The sequence below is a fragment of the Cupressus sempervirens genome, chromosome 4, assembly GCF_028749045.1.
Source record: "Cupressus sempervirens isolate cs-2001-9-10 chromosome 4, ASM2874904v1, whole genome shotgun sequence".
In the NCBI taxonomy this organism is placed as follows: domain Eukaryota; kingdom Viridiplantae; phylum Streptophyta; class Pinopsida; order Cupressales; family Cupressaceae; genus Cupressus; species Cupressus sempervirens.
The window spans coordinates 490,971,923-490,992,865 of NC_143121.1; positions in this window are offsets into that span (position 1 = coordinate 490,971,923).

Below are 20,943 nucleotides of genomic sequence, written 5' to 3' on the forward strand. Positions count from 1 at the left end.
TCTACCAATGAAGAAAGAATTCTAATTTCTAAGGAAAATTCCTAGTAAGTCTGAAAGCAATCTAAAATCAATCCTAACAACTCATTAAGTCCATCACCATGGTCCATGGATTTATATGCAAATTATGAATAAAAATGCCAACCAACCATGGTCAAAATCCATCTTAATCCATAATGACAAACTTAACTTTCTGAGGACAAGTCTGTAAATTACATCTGGGGTTTATAGCCACTTTATAAGTTATCATCATACAAAGGACTTAAATTGGATCCTCCATGGCATGGATCACAAGGCACATTCCAATTAACCAAGAAGATTATGCCTACGATATTGTCATGTCCGATGAGAAAGAAGACAATGGAAACTGCGAGCAGAACAAGTAATTAGAAATCACCCTCAAAAAAGAAATCATTGAGTTCCAAAGGAAGCTTAAAGATCAATACAGTTTAGCATTACCAAATGAACTTCAAGGATAAAATCTCAAAAGAAAATAGTCAAACCAGACCTTGTGTATAGCAAGAAAATAAATTATATTAATCCACAAGGGGCTAGAGATAGAAAAAGTTAAAAAAAAGTTGTAGGAAGATGAAAATAAAGCACCATGCCCCTAACACATAGAAGTTAAGGATGAATAGAGCCCCTATGTGCATTTGAAATTAAGGAATAATACTGGCTAGAATGAACATAGCTACCATGCCTAAGAGATTAGGCTGAGGAATGTGGTCGTAATGTGAAGCTACCCTTTGGTCTTGAGCTCAACTCATAAGTAGTAGATTCATATCATTTGAATGAGATCAGTAATGCCAATGAGATTAGGCTAAGGAATCTGAGTAGTAATTTGAAGCTACTCTTTGATCTAGGGACCCATGTCATCAGAATGGGGTCAAATAATGCTTGGCTGAGGAATCTCAGTCCTAGTGTTGTGCTACTACAAGTGGCACCTAGCTTATAAAAAAGAAGTTTCTAAAAATTACTTCAGTTATATTTTGATGAAAATTAGATGATTTAACTAACAAGAAAAATTGACTAGAATGAAGTTTCAAATTTTTGAGGAATAAAGGTGCCAAATTCATGATCATGTAGTAGCACCATAAGCATCAATCATAATTTGAACTTAGAGAACATCCCAAGAACAAGAGAAGGACATCTCAACAGGTGGCTAACTGAAAGGCTTCAAAACAAGGCAAGGAATGCTAACACAACTAAGAAAGCAAATGAACCAACCAATATTTCTAGTATGAATGAACAAAGCCTTCAATTCGCACAAATTCAAACAAATTACCACATCCAATCCCAAAGTCGAACAACTAGAACACTACTTCCAAATGATACCTGCAAATTTAACCTCTGAGAACAAAAGAAGAAAAAAATGCACTAGAAAATATAATCCATGTTGAAAATGTTCAATGAAAGAAATCACCACTTTAAAAACACGTCCACAAATTTAGAGGCATCAAACACCAACTTTATGATGCAACCTCAAAATTCAAAACAATAAAACATAAAATTCAATCCCCTAAAAATTAGACACCACATAAAAGTTGGAGTGGGATTTGAAGATGGATGTTGGTGGGGAGGATATGATCAAAGCTTATAAAGAAATAAAAGATCTGTTAGAATTTGTGGACTTCCCTAAGAACATAGCCATTCAACCGATGGATATGTTTGGTTCATGTAACTTTGAAGCTTTTGAGATGAGTTTGGAAGCTGACAAGCACATGAGATGGTTAGAAAAGAAAATTGAGCAGCATGGAGGAGGAGATGCTTAGTGGACTACAACAAGTCAACACCTTTTTTATTTCCTCAAGGAAGAGAAAGAACAATTAGAGAAGGAGATGAAAAACTCAGAGTGTAAAATTGGAGATAATGTTTCCTATGTGACACTTTCAGGATTCGTTCTCGTATTCATTTGGCCATTCATCTTGACTTTGGAAATGTGGAAATGCCTAGATGAATGGTTGCACAAACGGGAGCAAAATGGGAGCCTGCGAATGAATCGCAAGAGCCTCCAAATGAGTCACAAGAGCCTGTGAATGAATTACAGGAGCTTGTGAATGAATCGCAGGAGCCTGTGATTGAATCGCTGACCAGTGTAGATGGGTATGTGGTTGACTATCTTGCAGTGTGTCTTGGGTATGTGGTCAGATGCCTTGGAGTCCTACTTCTAATTTGCATGATCATAATTATAATAACAATACTATACTTACAATAATTTGTCCCAATTGCAATAACAACTATGTTCCTCTAGAGCGATGAAAAAGAAAAGCATGGATACTATAAGAAACATGCACTATTCAAGAGATGACATTTTGTCTACATCCCTGTCTTAGATTCTTAGATCTTTGAATTGGAAAATGATAATAATTCTAAGGATTTTAATATTGTAATCACTGGCTTGGGAAATGAAATGATCAGTTGCTTCAGAGAGCTTATTCAGGGCTGTGTTCATCAATTACCAAATTTGCTAATAAAACACTCCAACAAGTGGGCCAGAGAATTCCAGGAAGACAAATAAGCAAGGCTTTGGAGATAGCAGAAAAGCTCATAGCACTGATGGAGATGACAGTAATAGGGGATATCAATGTCAACCAAGCAAATAAAAAAAGAGAAAATGAAAGAGTAGAGAATGAAATTCAAATCAACTTGATGGATTAAAAGTAAAAGGTCATGCCTTCTGCCTCGTTTTCAACTTATCTATCACGTACTCTAAATTCAACATCAGACCTTGTAAATCATTACATATAAGTCATTTGCTAAATGAATATTTTCTATTTTAGGTTTTTCCATGTTTTGTTTGAATTGATAAGACGACAAAGTTAAGAAGTTTTGTATTGATTTTAAAAGTAAAAATTAAAGATATGCATGAGTTTTGCAAACTATCTTCAATAGAGAATGATCAATCAACCAATAAATAATCAACATGTCCTAAACACTGACTACCCACCCACACAAAATAAGAAATATATACATAATAGCCCTAAGAATCACTTGCCTTTTGGTTTTATAATAGCCTTGTTTTTGCTATTCAAATTATAGTGTTTATCATCAAGGCCTAAAAACAATAAAATGGAAAAATAATTTTGGGCTGTCTACTATCGAATCCTGAATTTTGCAGCAAAATGTAATGTTTTCATATCCTTGTTTAACTACACTTAACAAAAATCCCATAGGCTGTCAATTAATAGATGATCTTGAGTTCAAAATATCAATTTTGATCTGAGTTCTACCCATTCTTCTTTTTTATGATGGATGGAACTCAAGATGGTATGCTTGAATATGGAATGTTGAAAATGGAATTTGCTAATTTTATTCTTTTCACATTTTGACTGAGCTAAGATTAGTAAACTTGAATATGTGGGTGTAGCATTTAAGTAGAGTTTTTCCCAAGCTTTTACTTGTTTTGATGCATGGTATGTGGACTTGGTCCCAAGGACCAGCAATGGATTCCACCCTTATAAAGGAGCATCAAGGCCAAGGATGAGGACACAAGAAGGCACTAAAGGAAACAAGATGTGAACATGACCATGATAGTTCATTGGTTGTAATGAGACCATGAAATGGTCCTTCAAATATGTTTTATGATTATTATGTAAGCCTAAATGGCATTATGGGAATTAGAATGTACCTAGGGTCATTTATGATGTTTCAAGGGCAAATGGAATCCTAGAAAGTATTAGGATGGTTAAATGTGGTCAAAAGGTCATGATTAGCATATGGAAAGCAAATAAGTCCAATGTACTTAGCAAAATATGTCAAATTGTCAAAGTTTTAACAATAGGCCACAATAAGGGAATCAAGGAGTTAAGAAGGAGTCACTGGGAACATTGCGCTATTTGAGAGTCATTAAATCTTATTAAGAAGTATTGAGTCATTTAGGAATTTTTTTAAAAGGTCTTTAGTCTTTGACTACCCAAGGTTATGGTGCAAAACTATTATTAAAAGTTATTAAAAGTTAATCAGAACTGTCACCTAGACAGTTAGGAGAAGTTGGTCAGTTCCTTAGGGGATTAGGAAGTTTAAAGGTGCTAAAGGAATCTATAAAAGTATGATGTAAATGAGTTTCAAGGAGATGTATCGAGGATTTAAGAAAGCTTTGGGAAAAAAACAATAAAAAGACAGTGTTTCTCTGCTACTGCAGACAGTCACACAACAGTGACATTATATTTTGATTGTCTTTTGATTCGAACAAGTTTTATTTCATTAAAAGTTTTCCTTTTGAACATAAAAATGTTTTAGAAGGGTTTTCAAAGTTCTTTCCATTTGAACAGGTCCTTTGTAAAAGATTTTGCATAGCAATTTAGTGGTTGTCACTGTCATGTGACAGAGAGTTAATTTTCTGAGATTATTTAAAGTTTCACCTCTCCCACTATTGTAATGGAGATGTAACTCATGGGAGAGGTTATCAATATGTTAAATGTATCTATATAATGATGTTTTATGCAGAGATATGGAGGAATGTGCAATGAGATTGGAGAAGAAGGTCTCTAGTTGAAGACAAAGTGTTGTTTGGGAACACTAGATGTTGGGCCAGTCAAGGTTTGGAGGTTCCATCCACATGAGGGCTGCATTTTATTGCATGTAAGGTCATGTTAGGGCTATGTGAAGGTGTTGGATCCATTGGAAGGATCAAGAAGTGTTTGAAAAGGTGAGTTTGAAAAAAACCTAGGCATAGGCACCTAGGAAGGAGGGTTTGTTGGTTGAGCATGAAAACCTTGGTAGAATCTCCTTTAAATGTGAAAATCCATTGCTTTGGGTTATGATACAACTTTTTTTGAGGTCAAATGGTTTGGGGAATCAGATATGTTAGTAGTTGCTTTGTTATAGGAGGAGTAATAGTGTCTAAATATGGAGCAGCGGTGTTGGTTTGGGCATTTGGTCCAAAGGAGCAGTATGAAACTTTGAGATAGTTGTGTAGCTTGGAAAAAGGTATCTGGAAATGGTCTTAGCTTTCAAATTGTTTTGGGAAAAGTAGAAGAAAGGTGTGAAAAACTGATTAGGCAAGGATAATTGGGAAATAGGCCTAGTGAAGGGCTAGAAGTGAGTTTTTGTACCAGTTGATGAGATGGGGGTTTAGAAACCTTGGAAACAAGTGAGTTAAATTTTTTTGAAGTGTGAGGGGGTGGAGAAAACACCAAGTTGAATTGAAATCAATATTGAAGCCTATTGAGGCATTGAGGGCATTTGATAGATTGGTGAATAAGATTGTTTAGATGAATCCAATGGATGGATTGAGGGACAAAGGTTATGTTTATAAGATGTAGTGCCTATGGTGGCACAAAAGAATGATATGTGTACTCTTATATGGTTTGAATTTGACTAGATCAAGAAGAATGATCCTATGAAGAAGCTTCATTGTGTTGTGAGAAAACTAGGAAAGTCCCTCTTATTGTGAAAAACTTAAAGTCCACCTAGGTCTCTGCATCACACCCCTTCCAATCACCATTTTTAGCTTCTCTTATTTGTCATTGGGAAGTCAACAAATAAAATGAATAATAGTGCTTAACATATGTTTTAACTATCTTGCCTAAGCTTTCAAGATGTAGAACTGTGAAAAGTGTATTAAAACATGAAATTTCAATCACTATGGTACATAATCTGCATCCAAATGTAAATTATGTGTTACTACTGGATTTGGACATCACTAATCTATTCAATATTATATATTAAATCTTTCCTCTAACCTATTTAGGTAAAGCACTTTTCATATAATTGTACCTTTCTTTTCTTAGCCACATTCTCATCAATTTCCTAACTTTAAACAAAACCATATACAAACAATAAGCTACGAAAGACATATTATTGTGCCATTTTAATTGTATGGACCTTCATTGTCCTTGTTTTATTTTTACTTTACCTTGGGCAAGTAACAACAATAATAATTCATAATTTAATAGAAAGAAAGAAATTGTATTAATGTTTATGAATGATCAATAGATAAATAGAAGTCTAGTCAAAAGTACAGCCAACAATGATAGCGGAAAGATGAGTGCCTAAAGTATCTTCGACTATGTTGGGAACTATAAGAAACAGATATATCAATTTCAAATGCTATCATTATAGAGAACCAATATGGATATCTATCGTCATTAAATCCATAGTTTATAGTAGATCTTATTTTCATCAAATAAAATGCAAAAGAACATTTGTCTTTTTAAAACAATATATTACCAGAGTTACCTGTAGTCCATTATTCTAACAACTAGAGGGTCTTCGTCGCAAGATAAAATCACCTACATAGTATATAGACACTAGGTTATCATACAAGTGAATGTATGAAGTATTATTTACTATACAAAACATTTAACGCTACCACTGTATTGAATTTTGAGATATATAACAGGAAGCCTATGAAGCAGCTTCATTCACAACGTACAGTTGATCTCCCATGGAAAGCAATAACCAGACACTCCAAGTTAAACTTACTATTACATAATTGAACAATTCTATGTAATCTCTAAAGATTGTTTAAAAACTTAAAGCTGAGAAAAAAATTAGAATGAGTACAGCTATTGAAAACTTGAACAAGATATAGGTATCAAGTATTTTTTTAGGTCCAAGAGAAACATTCAGCCACTCATTATGCCTTCTTGTTAGTTACAATAAATTTTAGAACCCTCAATAAATCCTTGACGTCCTGGATATATATCATGGATAGTGAATATTTGGGGCTTATTTATTGTAACTTTCAACGTCATGGGTTTACAATTCGTGATAATTAAGTGATAGATCCACTGTTAGGGTGAAAACAAAACCCACATATCAATAGAGCATTGCAGAAGAACTCCAAGATAATTATTAATAGCAATAGATGATTTTATTTACTAATTATAATGAGAAAAAGAAAGATATTAGGGTTACTGTGGTCCTTGATGAGCTGAGGAAGGACTAGATTCATCACACCCCTGTGGCTGGCAAAATCCCATCTTCGCTAGTGGCAATGTTCTTGCATCCCCTATCTCCAACTCTAACCACAATAGTTTTAGTCAGAAATCCATTCTCCATGAAACTCATAAGCCTCTCAATGAACCTCAAACTCCTTTGGATGATAGATTTCTTGATATCCATAACCTCGTGATTCCATACTGTTGAGATGGGAAATCGATCATAAATGCTCTACACAAAAATCACCACTTTGAAATCTAAAATCCATATATCCATCTGCAAGTGTGAGAAAAAGAACTCATTTCCATTCATCATCATTTGAACATTAATGGACATCATTCACATGCTAAGAGCCCCAAAATATAGTCGATCACATTCACCAATTCTTCTGCTTGTGCAGCTCCCGTGTACTCCGTGTTAAAATTGGTTGATGGTTGCCACTACTACGTGGAAGAGGGAAGCTTATTGTCTCTGAGAGGAGTCAGCTCATATCATACACTCGAATAAGGTCTTGACAAGCCAACCCCCCAATAGCGTAATTGAAAGAGAGATTTTGGTGCAGGCAAATTTGCGCTGAATAACATCCAATCCAAAACCCTTTTTTTTTCATGTTAAGCTCGTGTTGGTCAAAATTTCAACCAACACGAGCATAGATGTAAGAAAAATAAAAATTTTCCTTCTATAATCCAACCAACATTTACCTTTTTAATTGATGGTCAAAAATTTTGGTCAAAAATTGAGGTCAAATGTAGTAGTGTTAGGATTTAGGGTTTAGGGATTTTAGGTTGCAAGTTGAGCATTTAGGGTTTATGGTATAGTGTTAGAGGGTTAGGGTTTAGAATTTAGGGTTATAGGTTTAGGGATGAGATTAATGTGTTGAGTTATGCAAATTTTGTATATGAGTTTAGAATGGCAAAAAATCTTACGTAAATCATTTTCCAAGAATAAAACATATTTCTATGATCAAGGTGAAGATCAAGGAGTTGATTACACTTATAAATTTGCATCACTAGTTCTTATGTAGTATAAAGGACCAATCAAAAAATTAAAAGGCTTAAGAAAAAAAAAAGGACAAATGGCAGTTGTTGATTACAACCTAGAAGTTTCTTAAGATAGTTATTTAAGCAGGGTTTGAAGATAGAATATTATTGTGAGTCAGTTGGAGGAATTCATGTATGTGAACCTAAAGGAGAATCAATAAGTTGTGAAGGACTAAAGGCAACCAAGAAGTGTAGTGAGGAGTTATTGTAGATTAGTCACGGTGAGGTGATTAAATATTGGAAAGTGAATATCTATTATCAATAATCAGTGTAGACCGAAGGATCAAGGTATTATTATATTCTAATAATTGTATCAAGTGAATCTCTTTATAGAGTGGTCCTAACATGCCTATTGTAAATCTCCTAGCAGAGTACTCACTTAGTTGTGAAGTTAAAATCCTTTTTTAAAGGTAGACTTAAAATTCTTATATGCTTTTAGCATAGCAAACCCTTCATAGGGTAGATAATTAGAAGTGACCAAAATTGTAGCCATGATAGGCAGTTTATTACTGCAATAGTGAAGATTTGTGGGGGTCATCCCCACCATAGTTTTATCTTCACCTTGGAGGGTTTCTGCATTACCAAATCTTGTGTCAAGTATCGTTTACTTGTTTATGTGTTTTTTTCACACTGGTATATGTTAGATGTGGAATTACATGTCATTATATGGAATTGTGTGATTGATTACATACAAGGTTGAGAATAAAGAGGTAAATGGTGAATTATCTTTAACTTGGTAAAAAAATTAGAGATCCTAATTCACACACACCCCTTACCCTGCCTCTTACTCTCACTTTTCCATTAGATTTCCAACAATTGGTATCAAAGCTAAGTTCTCAAAGCAAGAAGTCTAACCACTTGAGAGTCAAAGATCTTGGACATGGAAGCCTACAAACTGGGAAAGGTGATTGAAAATTAGAAGCTTGTTTTGTAGATTACAATGAAACAAATTAAGACAACACAGTGAGGAAATCCTCAAAAAGAAGGAAAGAGATAGCCATCCAACAAAATGAAACACAATACCAGGAAGAATGAATTGAAGACATATGTGATGAAGGAAGATCTAGTGAATCTGATGTAGCAATAGAGAATCTATTGGAAAACAATAACAATCTGAATGAAGAATTAAGAGCACTCAAGAGAGAACATAAGATGCACTCAATAAGACTATGTGAAGCCATGGAACAAAAGAGAAAAGCTAAATATGATAAGGAAATAGATAATGAAAGAATCATTGAAGTACAAAGGCTAACACATAATCAATTTGACAAAGTCAATTGGTTATTAAGTGGCAGTCATGAAATTGCTAGGAAGATAGAAGAAATTGCAAACCTGAGATCAGAAAATGATCACCTAAAAAATGAATTGAGATCTAGAAAGGAAATCAATGAAAGAAGGAAGATATTTGAAGAGGCCATGCGACAACTTGATGAATAGTTAAAAGTAAAAAGAAGACCTCATGGCACTACTAGATTAGGTTATACCAAGTCCATATCATCTATTTAGCAAGGTGAGTAATCAAAGCATGGAGAACAAAGGAATGGGAAACCAAAGAGAAATAAACCTACATGCTATCACCTCGGAAAACTAGGTCATACAATAAATGTTTGTAGGAGAAAAATAGGTAAGTCCAATCCTAAACCTAAATTTAATGGTTATTACTTTAATTACAACAAGTATGCACACCAAGCATATTAGTGTAGATCAAAGATCAATAAGACACAAGTTAAATCTAGATTTGAAGGTTATTTCTACACATGTCAAGAGTGTGGTTACAACGTACATGATTGCAGATCTAATCCAAAACACAGTTGGACACCTAAAGGCCAAGGAAATGCAACTAGGAAAGGTAATGCAATGAATTTGGATTGCAATACTTGGGTCACTTGTTAGTTATGTGGCAAGTATGGACCTATTGCAACAAATTGTGCAAGAACACACATCAAAAGATCTAGAAATTGGAAGAAATTTAGTATGGTATGCTTTCACTATTAAAAGGTTGGTCACCTTAGAAGAGACAGTAGGAACCAAGTATCAACACCCAATGATGAAGAGAATTATGGAAAATAAAAATTCAATGTTGAAGAAGTAAGAAGCAAGATGAATCAAACCTGGAAGAAGAAATATGAAGGAAGAAACAATTCAAATGAAGAAGTTGTGATCACCCAATCCAATAGATTTGGTGATTCCACTACCACAAATTAAAATAAAGAGGTAAGTATGGAATTGTGTTTCAAATTGTCAAATTATACATCAATTCCTAAGATTGAAAGCATGAAAGTCCAAATTAGCATAAAATTAAATGCATAAGGACATATTCATAGTATCAACCAAGTGAATGTGTTTGGATACTGAGTTGTGAAGTTAGTAATGGTTAAGTGACAGTATTGAAGATTAAAAATTGTTAAGTGACCAATTCATGGTTTTTCCTGAGTTCAAATTGAAGTTTGAAAAGTGTTATTGTCGTGTTTCATAGTAGTGGCCGACATAGCCTTTCATGCACCTACTTTGGGTATAGAACATTAAGGAGGCCCTAAATTCACATTTTTGACCCATAAAGAAAATTCCATCATTTATTTTGATCACTTTTTCAATCTTTGAAGAGAAAATTGAGCCTTAGCAATTTTTGTGTGTGGTTGAGTGATTCTAAGAAGATTTAGTGTGTGTCATTGGCATTGAAAGAATATTTGTGAGCAGTTGTGCAACAATTGAGTAAAGTAGAGCTTTGTGTGATTAAAGCCTAAATTAAGATAATAGCATCCAACTCATTAGTTATAGAGAAGAATATGGATTCAAAGGTATCAAAGGTTAGTATTGTTGAGTTGGTTAGGAATGAAGTCTATAAACTACCCAAATTCAAAGCATATCCTAAGATGTCAGTAAAAGAAGATTCTTTTGGTGTTCTATCCTCGATCCTACCAAGAGTTATATTGATCCACAATATGTGATCATGGTACATTGCAAGATTGGTTAGGTTGGATATTTTGAGCTAAGGAGTGGATATGAGAAGCAATGTGTAGATGGGAGGTTTAAGGATGAACACAAGCATATTACTGAGAAAGGGCTCACACATGCCTTAAACTTTTTGAGGGTCTTTAAGATTTATTGGATAAAGGATATATTGATTCGAGTTCATGATATGAAGCTAAGGTTTGAAGGAAAACCAATTGAGAGTACAAGGCAAATTATTCATTGAGTCATTGGCTATCATGTTACGGATAAGGTTAAAACCACTTGATGCTAAATATGGGGGGTTTGAGAATAATACATTGGAAAAATGAAACAAGAATAGAATGACAATTTCAACCATTTTATATGTCAAGATTAAATTTTTTGTTAGGGTTATAACACATTAGTTTAATAGTCTAGATGACTAGACAATTTTCCTTGCCTATGGATGGAAGATTATAAAGAAGGATCATATTTATGATCCTGTCGACCTATAGATTAAGTAGTTAGTTGAGAACCTAGAAAGCATCAAGGAAGCAAAGAACAATATGTGTAAATTCAATTCTTTGCTCATCTACATTTTATTTTCTATTCAAAATTATTTCCCTACCATTAGAAATGTAACCTAGAGAAAAACAAAAGTAGTTGCACAACAAATAACTAAGTTTACTAATCAATTGGGTGACAATTTTGAAAAAGTCATGGATAGGCATTTTGAGGAGTTCAAGTAGAAAATGAAGAATAGGACAAGGATCCCCAAATCTTGAGTGGATAAGTACTATGATGATATTTATTTCTTAGTTGACATAGATAGAACATATGTATAGGCAGTCATCCCTAGAATTGAATGAATAAGATCATTAATATATGAAATCAACATTGATGAGGATATTGTAGCTATTAAACTTTATTGGATGAACCTATTGATAAAGATGTTGATCCATTCAACAGATATGAGACTGCCATGGTGCAAATTACAGTGCACATTAATGATCCCAAGATAAATAATTGAGGAAAGGCATGATAGAAAATTTGGAAAGAAAATTGGGAGGAGCAAAACAAGATCAACCATTGTAGATCATCGAGGAAAAACATGAAGATATGTTAAGTGACGAAGAGGAAGACAATAAAGAAGAAGACGTCGAAGGAAAAGGAAAAGAAATAGTGACTTCCAAGCCACAAGAAAGAAACAACACAAAGAAGGTCAGAAAACATGTCTCTACAACCCAGAGAGTTACAAAGAAAAGGACTAGTTCATCTACCGTAGTAGTGACCGAGCCTCAAAGAGCAGTTGCAAAAGTTATCAATCTTATTTTTGGCAAGAGATACAAAGAGGAAAAATAGTACAAAATAATTTTAGCCAAGAAAACCCACAAAGAAGCATAGGAGAAAGGTCATAATGCCAAAAGATGATAAAAATGATAATGATAAAAAGATTGAGTCATAAGACACTAGTCACTTCAGAATTGAAGTGCGTAAGACAAATAAATGATGAATTTTGTGAAAATATCAAGGGGAGTGCAAGTATGGTAGGATTTAAGTTAGTAAAGTATAATAAAATGGATAAAGTAGATAAGGCTAAAGGATAAGAAGTTGTCCTTGATATAATGGAAAAATTCAAGTACACGCCATTAGAATTAGGTAAATTGATACCTGATGAATTGTATGCAAAGATAGATGAGAGATGGTAGTATGCACTAAAGAGTGAAATGAAAATAAGAGAAGGCACACTTACCTATATTATGTCTAAACTAATTAGGAAAAAAATTTATACAGCTATGAGTGAATACAATAAAATAATTATTTCTAAGAGAAGAGTATATTTTTTTTTGAAAAGAAAGATAGAAAATGTAGTGGAAGAAAGCAAAGTTATATGGAAGAAAATCTATGGACTAATTCCCAATGATGAAAAGAAAGATGAGGATGAGAAAGATGAACCTGAAAAATGTAGAGTTGGATAATGCAGAGGATATCTATGATGATCCAATAGATACAATCCACAATATGGTTCAACAAAGTGAAAGAAAAACTGATACAGTTGTGATTGAAGATGAACCAAAGGAAAACCAGGTAAGGATGTCACACACAAAGAAAATATCATGGATGAACCTAAAAGAAAGAGTGATATAATGATTGAACCAAAGAAGAAGGAGGAATCTATATCATCCAAGTTAGCTCATGAGATCTTGTTGAATCCAAACCCTATGATAGAAAAAGTCAAAGACTATCCAAAGATTGATACACAAGTAAGCATGCATCGGGTAGATTTAGCACTTGTTATCCCTATTATTTTACTTAGTCTTTATATTACTCAAGCTAATGTAAATGTTATTCAAGCCAAGGAACAAAGTTTTCTAGCTAATGAAGGTGATAACACTCAAATGCAAGAACAAAAGGATGATGCCAAAGATAGAAATGATAATAATAATACAGATGGTGAGAAGAATGGAAACTGTCAAGATGACAAAGAAAATTAGTCTACTACTGGTGATAGACCACTTGCCTCATGACCTCTAAGTGAGGGAGAAAAAGAGGCTAGACAACAAAGTTCCACTAGTGAACTCAAAATTGCAAATGATTAGGAAAAGAAGAATGACACTAAGGAGAAGACGCCTCCAGAAACTAAGAAAGATGAAGAGCCTTAGAAGCCTAAGGATAACATAAAAGAGACACAGAGGAAGAATCTGGAAGTCCATTCACAAGGACAAACAATCACTAATACATTAGGGGTCAATTTGCGATGGCAAGAAAATGTAATGTGTTTTCGGTTTTTTTTTTTCAATTTTAGCCCGATGCCATCACAATTGTGACAACAGCAGGATATAAGAGAAAAAAAAATCAAAAAACCTCATTTGAAAGAAATTGACATAGGCTTCTCCGGAAAGGAAAGGCGCGCGAGAGACTTTAGCAGCATTGAGAGGGGCATTGAGGTGCTAACTCGAGGCATTGAGAGGCGCTAACTCGAGGCATCTGCTAACTACTTGTTTGACCTACTATATTCTATGGGGATCTCTGTGGCGAAAGGTCCAAGGGAAACATTTAGAGGAGGATGATGGCAAGGTGCAAAACAAACAAACCCATTACTGTTAGAATCCTTTGTTCTCCAATCATTATTATTATTATATATGTGAAGTAGAAAATGGGAGGAGACACAACCATACCAGATGTAAATTATCTCTTAGCCGCCAAAAATGTGGTGGGCTCAAGGTATTTGCAATTTATCTTCCCATGTCCCGCAGATGGTCATGCATTCTCATTATAACTGTTAATGTTTCTCATGAATGCCCTTTCATTTCTTGAACAAGACACTTGTTTTTAAGTGTTTCCATTGCATGCCGAGAGTTCCATGCTGATGCCTCTCATACTTCCATGGCAGTGTGCTTGAATTTGTCAACAAAAAGACATGCAAAATCTATGAAAATTTGTTGTTCCTCATAGTCCAATGCATCAAAGCTTATTTTATTTTGCATAGCCATGGGTGGTAAGATCTCACTCCCCGAGCCCATTATGGTAGGATGGTAGCAATAGATTTACGACTATATATGAAAAATTTGGGATACAAGTTGGAAAATTGTTACAAGTATCCCATTACATGAGCTCAAGATTCAAGTTTAAACGTTCATATAATGAATAAAATTCAAAAATCATTGCTCAATATTCATTAATTCAAGTATAAAAGTAATAATAGAACATTATTTTCATTGGAAATGAAAGGCCCTAAGTCCAAAAAATGGCCAGTAATAAAAAGTACATTTGGTTGCATGTATCTTACACAGAAATGCAGTGGTATTATATATCTAGCATAGTTATGAAAGTATGGACCTCATTGCCAAGGTCTATAGTATCTACCATAGTAGTAAAAATCTTCTTAGTAAAAAAAAGGCAAACCAAAAGATTCAAAAATTATCGAACTATCACGAATCAATCAAGAAAAAATCATATTTTCAACACACGTAAAATAAAGATGAAAAAATTAACAAAACATGGTTTTATAGAATAGAGATACAAAAAGAAAATAAAATGAAAGCTTATTCCATAAACTATGAGATACATTTTTTCTTATTTATGTTCATATTGTATTTGATTAAATTGTATTGCACAATACATACTGCACACTGCATAAATGATAACTAATTGTTGATAGTTTTCAATTACAATTTCCTTTGTATGAAGTCAACCTAAAAACTAAGTACAAAGTTGCAAAAAATTCTATGTTCCTTTAGAGTCTTGAGAAGGGTGAGACCTAGGATCTTTATTTGGGGATGGTGGTCAGCAAGGGTTGATTTGGGGACAATTGTTGGCACATTTTTAGGGATGGAGCACCTAAAAGGGTCAAGAGGAAATGTCCCTTATAGGGATTTGGGGTCAGTACCCTCAGCAAGATTGACAAGCAACATCCCTTTTGTAATACATTGTAGAGTCAAGGGGCAAGTACCATGCCATCAAGACCAAATTGAGCCCTTTGAAACCACACACACCCTCAGGGTACATGCCATTCATTATTTCATCACTACCTTGTTCAAAATTGAGTTCTCAATATTTCATTAGTCCTAACCAATATATTTATTCTTCAAAGAACTAATATTAAAGTTGAAGAATCTGATTGGATTTAATGATGGGGGTTGAAGGTTCTAATGATGGAGCACGAGTCAAGATCTTTTGAGTGTTAAACCATGTCACTATCATAGTTGCACTTCCTGAGGAGATAAAGATCATGATCATCAGGAACATCATCATTTGTAATCCACATAGGCTTCATCAACACATTCCTCGCAGCATCATATGAAGTTCCTTACACAGTTGGAAAATGTGGGCTTAGCAAAAACTTTGGTAAATTAAAATTTGCTTAAGTTTATTTAAAAACAACTTTCTATTATACATAACAATTTTTCTACTATCCAAGATTTTACTTGATGTTGTTTCTAGAAGAGATTGTATATGTTTTTTGAATCACAATGTTTCAGATCTCACTCTATGATCTATCATCTAGATGTTAGAGAGCAGAAGGGATAGAAAAATATATTTTTTACAAAATTAAATTATAAAATATATCTAATGAGTCCAAAAATGAGTAGAAAAGTGTTTTCTATCAAGGTTGACTCATTTGAATTTAATTGAGAAGACTAAATCCAAAAATGCATCAATGCATTCCTTGCAGCATCATACAAAGTTCCTTGCATGGTTGGCATACTTAGGACTCAACCAAAATTAGGATTGTCTTTACAGTGATTATCTTTAAAAATCATCATCATGATTCATAAATTGCATTACAACATTTTAAATCTTCATCTTCCCTAGTCTACTAAAAACTTGGGGAGAGGTTCTAATCCTTGCACTCTATTGCAGCTCCTCACTTCACATTAAAGGTTGTATTTTTGGCACTGAGTTGGCCAAATAATATGTGACAACTAATCATGCTCTTTTCTCTTTCTCGTTTAACTCTGTACCAAAAACATAATATAGAGCACTTGTGCTAATTGAGAAGCATTAGCAGTGATGGAAGTGAGTTGATTGGCATCCTTGTATTGAGTTGATATTGTCATTATTAAACTAAGTATGAAAATATGAACAATCACATTATATCTATCTCTTGGATCGGGTAGTATATCCCTAATCAAGATGGATTCAATGACAATCATATGGGATCGAGTTATGATCCTCTATATTCATATTAGAGGCTTTGATGTTGAAATTGGCTTAGCAAATAATCATGATGATGACCATAGGGTCTCTTGATAATTTGTTTGGTGACTAATCATAATTGATAACCTTTGGATTTGTTGGCTAATTAAGTTTATGCCTATGTGTCTCCTCAAGGAGACATGTAGTTGAACAATTACAACCGCCCCTCATATGCCTCTTGATTGCACTAAATAAGATGACCAATCACAAGAGATGGATTATCAAGATTCATAAATGATTCTATCTCTTCAGATTGGGAATTTTAATAAATGATCTAATTATATATTCAGACTTGGAAAACATTTTTCAATATTGAATTAATTCATATCCATTCTATATTGATTATCACCTAGAGAGATCCATTACATTTACAAAGATCCTTCATTATTTAACATGGTATCAGAGCTAGGTTAATAAAGGTATCACTTTAAGAGAGGAAGGCTGCCAGCTATGAAATCAATACCATATGCCTTTGCAATTTTGTGCCCAAGATGGTGCGAGATTTCAAGTCACCTCATTTTCATCTTCTCTAATGTCTGCAACAAAAGAGTATCTGTAAATTTGTATGATGTTCTGCACAAATTTAGTTTCGATAATACTCGTTGAGTAGCATTTGGCCATGAAAGAGAAGAGGCAAAAATCAAAAAATTAGTGTTTAGGTTGCTGTGCTTACTGGCACGTTTTGGCATTAGGGAGCAAGTACCAAAGTGTTGGGCCTATCATTCTCGCAGAGGGTGCTCCTAAGCTTCCCATTTCTACAAATGGTGTAACACTTGTTTAATTGCATGTTTAGTTTGGCATGTAGATGAGCATGTGTAATATTTTTCTTGTAGATCCATTTATTTTTCTTGCAGGGAGACATAGCATAATAAAAGGAAATATGGTTAAAAGTATTTGTTCAGAGCTCATTTTCAAATTGTTTGAAAGATCACTTAAGTCATTATTTAAATGTATGGATTTTTTGTTTTTTTTGTCAATGCAAATCATGCTATTGTTAGTAGGCTCAATTCCTTTTGATTACTATCTATGGCATTTTTTCATCTTCTTCATAGGGGCAGGAAAAGCCATACAAAAAGTTTCAAACAGTCAGCGTAGCTTCTGTTATTGCTCAACTAGTTAACAATATACCAAACAAATGCATCATTTATCCATCTGTATATTTTTACTATTTTTCTTAAGTTGGCGTTGCTTCAACTTGAATCTATTTATGTTAAAGCAGGATGTATCGGCATTGACTATAGCAGAAAAAAAAGTTACACAGATGAAAACTTGCATTGTTGCACTTACAGCTCACATTTGACACTTGGAGTTGATATGCATGTTTCTTTGAGGTGGGTGATAACAAAGAGCTCATCAATTTTCATTGTGTTATCTTTTGGCTACAAGTCTACACCATTCTTCACTATTTTTTATTTATACCTAATACAATTTTATTTTTCAAAATGTTTATCATTGCCACAGTTTTTGACAGTTGGCTTCTTTGTATTAACGCCTATAAGGAGCCATGGGATATTGGAAGATAAAGGTTATAAATCTTAGGTAGTTTTTCTGTGAGATTTCTTTTGGATTTGGTTGTGTTACATGAAATGTTGAAGTAAGATGCATATCAAATATATAGTTGTGGCTTTTGTGTTATGTCCAACTCAGACATGGGCATTTCTGCCTGCGGTTACGATTCTGTGCATGATGAGCTTGACTTCATTTTTTATGCTTGGCAATGGGAATTTTTGTATGTGCCTCATAGCCTAAATTTATATATGGTTTAGGAGTTTGACAAGAGAATTGTGTAGAATATTACAACTTTTGAGTTTGTTGTACTTGGCCTCGCTAAGGCTGATAAGCTTATGAGATCTAGGCCCTAGTGCCCCAAACTTCAGGTCTAAGATTCTGAATCATTTTCCAAATAGTAATACCAATTAGGGTTTTGTTGATGGATTTTTTGTAAAATATTTCAACGGCAACATAGAAATTTTTAGGTGGCTGGAGACGAGCAATTAATCAATTCTTGTTTTATTGCATGTTTTCTCTCCTGCTAGTTGGGATTTGTTTCTCAATAGATAATATTGTGTTTTTCAATTCATATTTGATATTACTCTTCATCTTTCTTCATATATCAATTTCTCACATAGTCTTTTTTAAGTTGTTGCTTGAATTCCTATTTATCTATTCATAAGTTGCCTTTGACTTTCAATTATGTAACACTTTTTCTACCTTTTCATTTAGTTATAATAAACTGGAATGTCTCCTATGGATTTTATATTCAAGCCTCAATCAAAGAACACATTAAAATAATTTTCATGCCACTGACATGACATATAAGTGACCTGAAACTAATTATAATTTAAAACAAGAATTCATGGTTTCCCTTCTCTTTTACGTACTCTCTGAGTTTTCCATTATTAATAGTCATATTAAGTTCCTTGGGATCCTAGCAGGGTATCTTCAAAACTGACCCGTATTTTCACAACAATATGCCAGCTAACTGATTTAATTATAAGTTCTAAGGAGAACGGGAGAAGAATATATAATCCAACAAGGAAAGCTTAAAGGAAACTAAAAACTCTGGAAAAAATAAAATTAAAAAATCATCTAAGTTCATCCAATTTCTAGATTTCTTGGGAATTTGGTAGAAGCTCCTCTATTGTCTTGAGTATTTCATGCCAAATTATGGGCTCTCTTGTTAAATGAGCATACACAGTTTAAATGGTATACTCTTACAAACTATTAGCTCTTTTGTTGCTCGCTTAGCTAATTTTCGTACAGCTATGAGCAAAAATTAACAATAAATATTTGACATATTATCAGTCTTGATCTTCTTAAGTTGGGCACTAATTTCAACCCATTCTGATTGATTTGTACAGATTCTTATAACCAATTCCATATATTTAATTACATTTAGACACTATCTTTTAATGCTTTATTTCAGTGTGCTACATATTCTATTTCATATTTGTGATATATGATTAAAGTATTATAACATATAGAGGAACAATCCATGAGTGGCGTGGCCAATTGAAATGGTTTTAGTTTCAATTTTACACCATTTGATACAAATAATCAGTTTACCAATCGACCCCTAGGTTCATTCCATTTGCAGTAAAATCTTCATTACATAGAAAATGTTCACAAAATCTATGTCAATGCTCACACATCTTCTTGGACTTACGCAAATCTATATCAATCCTCACACATTTTCTTGGACTTACGCAAGAACTACGTTGCCTTGTAGCTCTTTTTAAATATGTTATCAACTTGACTTTTCTATTAAAGGCTCTCATGTTGAATTGAAAGCCAGGTAAAGAAAAAGATATTATATACTATTTTGTTTGTACCCTATGCAGCACAACAAACTTGTTCTTACTATAAGAAAAATTTCTTTTCTTTTGTTTCATTGCAGATCTTCTGCTTGCATGGAGGTCTCTCCCCATCATTAGACACACTTGATAACATTCGAGCTTTGGATTGCATACAGGAAGTGCATCTATACACATAAGTAAAATGTTCTATGCTGCATAGATTTGAAAAGAAGATCACAACCATAACATTCAGTTCTATGCATGATAGTGTCTTAGATCTGGTTCTATGTAGTGTTCTCTATTAGAAGAATTTTCTATCTTGGTTACTAAATAGTTTCTATTTGAAAGTATTTTGGTTGTACTGGCTATGTAGTGCCTCACCAAGGAACCCTTGGAACTAAGCATAAAACATGCAGGGGATTTTGTTAAAGAAATTGCATCATTACACACTTAAATTAGGACAACAATGCTAACAACATGAACAAAAATGAACAACAAATCACTATCACTTTGTACTTGTGCACAAATAGTTGTAAACACCAGCGTCTACATGTGAAAATCTATGATCTCACTTGTTGCCTGTTAGAAGAGCCTCCTATACATTCACCATACCCTTGATGGTGTGTTAAATTTTGTGCAATGATGATGAAATCACTGGAAAAAAGAAGCTGAAATAGTGGCCTAGAGATGATATGTAAATATTTGGGTCATGCAATAATAAATGTGGCATGGATGAGCATCGATTTTTCTTCGACTTCATGCCAACCACATAAAGGAAAATTTTCTTGGAGCCTTCAAATTGAATCTGGTAGTTGTAGGGTCAAATCAAACTATCAATGAAGCTCTAAGTTGTTTAAGAGGATAGGTGGGACCTGTGGTGAAAAATGCCACAATTCTGGGTACATTGGTGCATTTGGGAACTTTCTACATGCTGAAATGAAGACTTGAGGGATTTTCACATGTACATTTGACCCTATTTTTTGACCAAGAATTTTGACCATCCATTAAAATGTTTTACATTAGTCGAAATCTGAAAGGAAAACATCTTTTTTTAAAAATCCATTCCCGTGTTGGTCAAAATTTTGACCAACATG